The sequence below is a fragment of the Nicotiana tabacum genome, chromosome 3 (genome assembly GCF_000715075.1).
Source record: "Nicotiana tabacum cultivar K326 chromosome 3, ASM71507v2, whole genome shotgun sequence".
Taxonomy (NCBI): Eukaryota; Viridiplantae; Streptophyta; class Magnoliopsida; order Solanales; family Solanaceae; genus Nicotiana; species Nicotiana tabacum.
Genome location: NC_134082.1, coordinates 70,997,844 through 71,007,325, shown reverse-complemented (window position 1 = coordinate 71,007,325; position 9,482 = coordinate 70,997,844).

The window sequence follows — 9,482 nt, the reverse complement described above, 5'->3', positions numbered from 1 at the left end:
ATGATATTGGAAATAGGCCTAAGCATTCGAGTGGCGACTATGAGTGTTAAGGCCAATTTCTCGAGATGTGGGTAGCGAGTTTTTGCCCCCGTTAAAATTTTACTAACATAATAAATAGGAGGTTGTGTACCTTCATCCTCATGGACTAAAATGGCACTTACCACTACCTCTGAGCCCACTAAGTAGAACAGTAGTTGTTCTCCCTCCTCCAACTTTGAATGGACTCCGGAATGTCAACAGGCCTTGAAGGATTTGAAAATGGCACTTACCACTACCTCCGAGACCGCTAAGTAGATCAGAATTTGTTTTCCCTCCTTTAATTTTGACATTAATAGAGGTTTTGTCAAATACCTTTTCAAATCCTTAAAGGCCTGCTGACATTCCAAATTCCATTTGAAGTTGTTCTTTTTTTGAGTAGTAAAAAGAAATGATGGCATTTCTCTGAATACCGAGAAATGAATCTGCTCAAAGCGGTTAGCCTCCCTGTCAACCTTTGAACCTCTTTCATGTTTGATAGCTGGTCTGGGATGTCTTCAATGGCTTTTATTTTACGGGGTTAACCTCGATACCCCTTTGTGACACCAGGAATCCCAGGAACTAACCAGAGCTGACCCCTAATGTACATTTCTCAAGATTAAGCTTCATGTTGTACTTCCTTAAGATGCCAAAGGTTTCTTGTAAGTGTTTAAGATGATCATATGTGTTCAAAGTCTTAACCAACATATCATCTATTGAAACCTCCATAGTTTTCCCTATTTGTTTCTCGAACATTTTGTTTACGAGTCGTTGATAAGTGGCTGCAACGTTCTTTTACCCGAAAGGCATCACATTATAACAATATGTGCCAAAGTTTGTTATGGATGAAACTTTTTCCTGATTCTCCGGGTTAATCTTGATTTGGTTGTACTTGGAGTAAGCATCAAGGAAACTCATTAACTAATGCCCGGATGTCGCATCAATTATTTGATCAATGTTCAATAACGGAAACGAGTCTTTTGGGCATGACTTATTTGAATACTTATAGTGTACGCACATGCAAAATTTATTGCTATTTTTTGGAACTACTACTACGTTAGCTAGCCAGTCATGATATTTTACCATTCGGATCAAACCGATATCAAGCAGACGAGTTACCTTTTCTTTAATGAATTTTTTTCTAACCTCGACAATAGGACGTTTTTTCTGCCTTACTGAAGGGATGTTAGGATTTAAAGTTTGTTTGTGTATGGCCACTTCTGGAGGGATACCTATCATATCTGCATGCGACCACGCAAAACAATCAGCGTTAAACTTAAGAAATTCATTAAATCCAGACCTGAGCTCGGGTTTTAGTCCTTTCCCCAAGTGAAAATTCCTCTCCAAGAACTTCTCGAACAACGCAACTTGTTCAAGTTCTTCCGCTGTCAATTTTGTCGCGTCTATTTCTTCTAGTACCTAGAAATATCTCGGTGCCTGATAGGATTCCGATGACTCCTAGCCCTAGTTGTCTTCACTCGACTCAAGAGCAAGCGCTGGTTCCTATAATTGCTATGTTGCATGTTCCCTCCCTTTTGCTACTGGAAACTAAGATTGCATTAATCTCCCTTGCCGCCGGTTGGTCACCTCTTTTTTGTTTAATTCCCTCTAGAGTTGGGAATTTCATCAATTGATGATATGATAACGGAACAACTTTCATCTCGTGCAACCACGGTCCCCCCAAGATAATATTGTAGACCATATCTTCGTCTACTATTTCAAAAAGGGTCGTCTTCATCACCCCCTCGTTATCTGCGGGCAACAGAATCTCTCCTTAGGTTATCACGCTTGCCAAATTGAACTCGGCGAGGAGTTTTGTGACCGGAATGATACTTTCGGTCAGCTTGGCTTGTTCCAGCACTCTTCATTGAATAATATTGGCCGAACTTCTCAGGTCTACCAAAACATGTTTAATTTTAAAATCTAAGAAATTTAAAGAGATTACCAATACATCTTTGTACGGCAGCAATAGTCCATCTGTGTCTTCCTCCGTCAAAGTAATGTCTCCCTAAGCGACTTCCCGGAGTCTCTTACTATGGGTTACTAATATATTCGTCTTCTTTGTAGCTGAAAAGTCACACCATTAATTTCGTTTCCTCTGAAAATTATGTTGATTGTCAAACGTAGAGGATATTCTCCTACTTTCAAAGGTTCCTCGTGATCATGATTGCGGCCGTAGTTGTTTTTAGCCTGGTCGCTTAAGAATTCTCTGAGATGGTCATTTTTTAGCAATATCTCCACCTCCTCATGCATATGCTGGCAGTCCCATGTCCGGTAGTCGTTGGTCCTATGGTATTCGCACCACAAATTAGGATCCCTTTGGCTGGGGTCGGATCTTATTGTCTTCGGGAAGTTTTCCTCTTTAATTTTCCTCATAGATGATACCAGCTCCACTACCCGAACGTTGAAGTTGTATTCGGAAAGCCTGGGATAAGAGGAATCTCAAGAACCTGATATCTCCTAATCTTGCAATGACTTGTTATTCCGATTGCGATCAACTCTCATATCAATGGTGAATCTATCCGCCGACCTAAAACCTCTACCACATCCTTCGACCCTCTCATAGGGCAAAAATCAACCACTTGAAGACCGTTGATCTGAGTAGAAGTCATCCCTTGATTTCTCCTTATTCTTTTCTAGTCCCAACCCTTAGTTGATGCTAGAAAATCGGGTTGATCATCTTTAATTCTTATCTTTGACTCATAACGTTTGTGAACATCCACCCATGTTGTTGCTTGGAACTCGAGTAGATTTTCTTTCAATTTTTGGGAGCTTCAAAACTTCTCAGATTCATCCCTTTAGTAAATGTTTCAGCCGTCCACAAGTCTTGTACGACCGGGAGCAACATTCTTTCTTTCTAGAATCTGGTTACGAATTCCCCAGCAATTCGGACTCTCCTTGTGTAATCCTGAATACATCGAACTTTCGAGCCTACACTTTCCAGGGCCCAGCATAGGCCTTGATGAAGGAATCAGTGAGTATCTCGAAGGAATCTATGGAGTGTTCGGGCAGAGACGAATACCATGTCAGGGCCCCCTTTGTAAGGGTCTCCCTGAATTTCTACGGTAAGACTGACTGAATATCGTGCAGAGCTATATCTTTTCCCTTCACCGCAGTTGTATTGATGGTTATATGTTTCAAAGGATCTGAAGTCCCATCATACTTCGGCACATATGGCATTTTGAACCGCTTCGGGATCAACTCTGGTGTTGCGCTTGGTTTGAACGGCAACTGGGTATATTTCTTTGAGTATGGTCCTTTCAACATTGGTGGTGCTCACAGAATTTGATCTATTTGGGCGTTTATTTCCCTCATAAATTGCATGAGCTTGGTTTTAAAGGGATCATTCTTGTTATTATTACTGGAATCGTTGCCGTCACCCCCCTCCCCGGCCCCATCGAAGCTGACTTTGCCCCTCGGGGTGTTGTTGTCGAACCTATGCGTTGTTTAATTTTCGGAAGTACCATAAGAACTGCACCTCATCCATTCGCATTGTTGGATGCACCCAACAACGCCTACTTCAACTCTGTCATGACCTGATCCTGTCGTGAGTGATGGACCATAATGCTTTTTTGTTGCTCTCTCAAGATCCTTACTGTTTCAATGACATGCTCGTCTTCGACATCATCACGAATTGCTTCTCGAACATGTCGCGGATATTGCCTGCCATGGATCGACATGGCTCCACCCCCTCGTTGTGGGTATTACTGATTGAATCTTTGTGTTGAGGCTGATCTCCTTGAGCCTTAATATTGTGTGTCATGTTAACACCGTTATTTGCCATTTTCTATGATTTTTGGCTAAGAACAAATAATCAAACAAGTTAGTAATAGATGCAAGGATCAAATCAACTATACAACTGTCTAAGCCCCATTGTGGACACTAAACTATTTAACCAAAAAACAGTATAGTTGAATTTATACGTGATTTAAAGACAAGTGAATTGATTTGATCCTAAAATAATAAATAAATTAGACAAGGATGTAAGACCTAGCGTTGAAATTGACATAAGACAGTAGTAATCTTGATGTCGGGAGTAGGGCTTCCGTAGGCTATAGTAACAATATGAACAAACAAGAAGGTAAAATACTATTGGGTTTTGAACAAAGTATAATATAAGCTTGTTAGAATATTCGTCCCTTTCACAATAGTTCTAGAGCTCACTATTTATAATTGCACATTGGGAATAAGGTACTAGGACCAAGCCCATCTTTAATGACAATTATGAGGGCCACAGAAGAATGTGTAACGGTAGGAAGTGAATGACATATTCTATGTAATGGACCATATACTTAATGCTATAGAATATTCTCCATTAAATATTACCGGGAGTCACGCATTTACTTCGCCTTTATGAATGACATTCTCTTTAGTAACAAACGAGACCATTGCCTTCTGACCTAATTGTCTTCTGTCTTCGGCTCTACGTGTCGCTTTATTATACAAACATTTAATAGGAACATATTTTACCCTATACAATGATGGGTTGCCGAAAGGAAGTATGGTAACATTTTGAGATATTAACGATGTTAAAAAATAGAAATATTTAATTAGCAAAAGAAAATGCTAGAAGCACTCAATATTATGGCTCGTTCAATGAAATGGATGATAATCGTGGGAAATTATAGTTAAAATCCCAATAAGACAAAATGCTACCTTATTTTCTTTCATTTGCCTCAATTTTTTGTGAGCAAATCAGTTATTCGATATTTGTATTGGTATGTAATTATAGATATATCATAAATAGTCGGAATGCATATAAACTAATTCATATAATTAAAAAAAGTTACAAGAGAAGAAAGAATTGATTTTAATGTTTGTTCTGATTCTCTAACTGCACTATATTCTTATGATGAGGTAGGTAGGAGGGAATAGAACACATGCAAAGCATTTAAGAGTTATAAAGCTTTTGAGAGAGCAACTAATGTCGTTCGGGATCACTTTTTAGTTGTAACTGTTGGGATATACTATTAACCATGCAGTTTAGACATATTATTTTATTTTATTTTTTATGAAATAATTATTTATTTAATTTATTCAATTCAATAAAGTACTATTTTAAATAGATCATTTGTGTTACATGTGTATCCTTTTAGTTATGTAGTAGACAATTTAGTGTATGGAGTCTTAGCTCATGCACAGAAGATTAAATTGTTGGTTCTCATAATTAATAAACTATGTTCACAATTAAAGATACTGTTGGACAAAGTATCTTGATGATTGTAGCACAAGATTATAATATAATTTGTCTTGATTATGGGAGTAGTTTTACTCCAACTTCTTGTTCTAGTATACTCAATGTATATTGAACAGACCAATAGAGAAAAGATGTTTTTGTACTGAATATATAAAATATTTTCTCTAATTCATTAAATGAGCTTATACTCCTAATATTGATATAGTTATTATGATCAATGTAATTTGTTTATGTTTTGATTTATCAAAAGGTACGACTCTATTTAGAGTTAGTATATGCCTAATAGATAGACAATAACGAATAACATTTGTGAATAATAATTAGTTGATAGAATCCATGACTCGGTTTTGAGTTGATGATACCCTTTTATGTAAGCTTATAAGTTTTCATGTGAAAACCCGGCCGGTGGATTATGTATCCGTCACATGAAATATTTTAAGCGGAATTGTAAAGGATTTAATTAGTTGATTAAATTAAATTTTCAGTGATTTAATTTAATTAACTAGTATTTGAGATCTTAACATGGGAAGTTAAAATAAGTGTTATTGAATTTTTGAAATCCATATTGAGGAGTTCAATTGCAGTTTTTTAGTGCAATAAATTGTAATTAATTATAGTAAGAATTAATTCATGTCAATTTCGAATTAATACTATAGTTGGTAGCCTCTTATAATTTTTGTGGTCCCTGATATACCTAGTAAAAACCTGGACAAGACTTGGGTAAAAAGTAACTTGAGAGAAAAGTCATCTAATAGAGTTAGAGTAGGATTCTACTTGTGCAAGTAGAATCCTACACGTTTTTGGAAGATAATTTCGGCCAGAAAATAACTCTGCTTAAGGAAGACTAATTTCACCGAATTACTTACTTTTAGCGTTGTATTGTTTTTACCCATCCAAAAGCAAAATCGTCCAAGGTTTTACTAGGCATATAGCAGAAGACTACAGCCCTGGATTCTTGTTGTTTGGAAGATTTGTGCAACGATTTCAAGAGGTTAGTGCTTCTAATCTTGTGATTAAGCATTGTCTAGTTTACATGTATTAGATGCATGATTTGTATGCTTGCTTCCGCTATGCATGTTCTAACATAAACTTGAAAGTATTTATTTTTTCCTAAATTTTTCAATATGATTGTCAAAAGCTTGAAACTTAGATGTGAAAGGCTGAGTTCCATTGAAATGCATATTTGAGATCGTATCTACTTTTGTAATGCTTTTCGATTCAAAAGAAGGGCTAATTTGTTAGAACCTAACCTTATTTTATTGGGTAAATTTCATAAATGGTCATATAATTATATTTTTTTCATCAAAGTCATATAATTATATTTTCTCACACAAAAATTCTTAACTTTCTTAAACTCGCACAAAAATCATAACAATCGAACAACACAACTTCATGATAGTATTTCTTTTCCATGTCTTTTTCATTTTATATTATTAAATAATAATCAAATTAAAATAGAAACGACTTAACCCAACCCTGTTAGAAAAATAACATAATATGGGGATGAAATAATTAGGCCTTGATGGTATAGTGACTATCCTTAAGAAATTTAAGCCTCTCAATTTCATTGCTGTAGGGATTATGGCAGAATTCCTCCAGGATTCTATAAAACCTCTAAAATTCTAGTACCAGCAATTAACTCGAATTTCCACTTGAACAAACTTTGTGAATTGAAGATAGTAGAAAAAGAAGAAGATGAAAATTGTTGCTTTTCTGATGATTTTCGTTTTGGAGAGGAATGGGGTTTTTATAAACCCTTTAGGTGTCTGTTAGGATTAAAAGACTCAACCTTTGTCAACAGGCACCTTTTAAAAATCAAAAGTCACCTTTGCAAAATCAATAGCTGTTAAAATGTTGTAATTATTAAAATGTTTTTATTAATTAACAAAATTAATAGGTGACTAAAAAATAAATTTGGGGCTATTTAATTGGCCCAAGTGCCCAATCTTGATTATTAATAATATAGTCAAATTCTAGTTTTCCTCCAAAACATCTTTAAAACATTCAAATCATGTAAGATAAAGTAGTACTTTTAAACACTTCTTCCTTTCTTTCTTTTTTCAATGAGTGACAAAGCAACCTCTTCTCAAATACTCACATCAAAACACTAAGGGGTCGTTTGGTAGAGTGTATAAGAATAATGCGGAATAAGGTGTATTAGTAATGCATGAATTAGTAATTCATGGATTAGTTATGCATATATATTTCTTATTTATTGTTTGTTGTGGTGTATTAAAAGTATAATGCATTGCATAATTTTTAAGAAAAATAGTTCTTTACAAAAATACCCTCCATATTCTCTAGCTTTAAGGGACTTTAAGGATAATTTTATCTTTAACCATACTAAGTGTTACGCAATGCCTTCCTGATGTTCTTTGAAAGGGCAACGTAAGGCTAAGCAACCGATGTCAGTGCGGTTGTTGTCCGCCAATGAGGTCCCCTCCGCACGCTAGACTAGATTGTCAGTGTCATGCAGGAAATCCAATGTCACGAGCAATTGCGGAAGCTGAGAGAGAATTGGGTTTTGAATGATGATGATCATTTTATTGATGAATGAAATGTTGATTACAAAAGATGCGGTGTCGAGGGGGAGAGATACCAGTACAGAAAATTGATTGCTGAAAATATTTGATTGCTTGATCCCCCCCTAGTAATACTTAAACAAAATAAACCAAGATTACATGATTAGTCCTAATAAAGTTGTAGAAGCACACAGAATGAAAATGATGTAAACTAGCCTATAATTACAATGAAAAGGACTTAGTTTATTACAATGTGGAACTAAGTCCGATGGCAGCAACTTTGTCTTGTGGGTCAGGATCTGCGCGTGCATTGTTGTGGGCACGTGCGACACTTGCTGTGTTGGCCTGAGGCTGGGCGCTGGCGAGGCATCAGGATCTACGCGCGCAGCATTGTCAGGGCGCGCGGCGCTGTTGTCATTGGCCAGCCACTGGGCACTGGCGAGAGGCATCGGTGGGGCGACAGAGGCGCATGCACGCTTGTCACTTGGCGCAGCCAAGACCACAGGGCCGACCATGGCGCTAGGCATTGTGAGGCTTGCTAGGCCGCCATGGGGTGCGGCCAAGGGGTCATGGGGCGTGTTTGGAAAGCAGCCCATGACATTCTCCTCCACCTGAGTTTGCACCGTCCTCAGAGTCTTATGATGATGATGATGATGATGATTCTGGTGGTTGTTGGATGGGAGGTCTGCGCCCCTATGTTCTTTGAGCTTGCTGTTGTAGCGACGTAATGATTTCATACGGCTGACATGGAAGACTAGATGGATCTTCCACCAGGATGGAGTTTTCACCTGGTCTGTGAACTTCCCAATGCGTTTTTCAATGGGCAGGGGCCCGATGTATTTTTGTTGCAGGCAAGGGTCATGGGTCCTCTCTGCAAAAAAGTATCGCTTTGGGATGCATAGCATTACTTTGTCCCCTGTTTGATGTTAGGCAAAGCAAAGATTTTGTTCGGTGAATCTTTTTGCCCGCTCTTGGGCTTTGACGAGGTAGCTCCGCACTATCTCCATGTTGCGCTCCCATTCGCTCGAGAAGTTGGCCGCTCGAGGAGATTTCGGCATGGTTGATGCATTCACCGTTTGCGGGAGAAGCGGTTGTTGTCCGGTAACAATTTCAAAAAGGCTTTTGTTTGTATGATGGCTCTTTTGAGAATTGAAACACAGTTGAGCAGCATCCAAGAGCTTAACCCAATGCTTCTGTGATCCGGTTGCAAAGTTGTGGAGATATTCCTCGAGCATGTCATCAAACCGGTCTGTCTGGCCATCCGATGGTGGATGGATGTCTGAGTTGTGACTCAATGTTGACCCAAAACACCTGAAGAGATGGGTCCAAAAGTTGCTAGTGAAGCGTGAGTCGCGCCTACTAACAATGTCTTTGGGCAGGCCCCAATGTTTGACAATGTGCGAGAAGAAGAGTCGAGTTGTATCTTCTGCTGATGCGTTTTGCGGGGCTGCTATGAAGGTTGCATAGTTTGAAAACTGATCTATGACAACCATGATGGATGCAAGATTACCAACTTGGGGTAATCCCGTGATGAATCTGAGGGAAACACTTTCCCATGGTCTCTGAGGGACATGTAATGGCTGCAAGAGTCCCGTCTGTGATGAGTGATCCGACTTGTCCTTGTGGCTTGGCTGACAAGTCTTCACACGCTGAGGAGCGTCACCAGTCTTTTGAGGCCGATGACATGATGGTTGATTGTTGCTGCGAAGAGTAGCCGGAACCAGGGGTTCATGTCTGTTGACTACCTT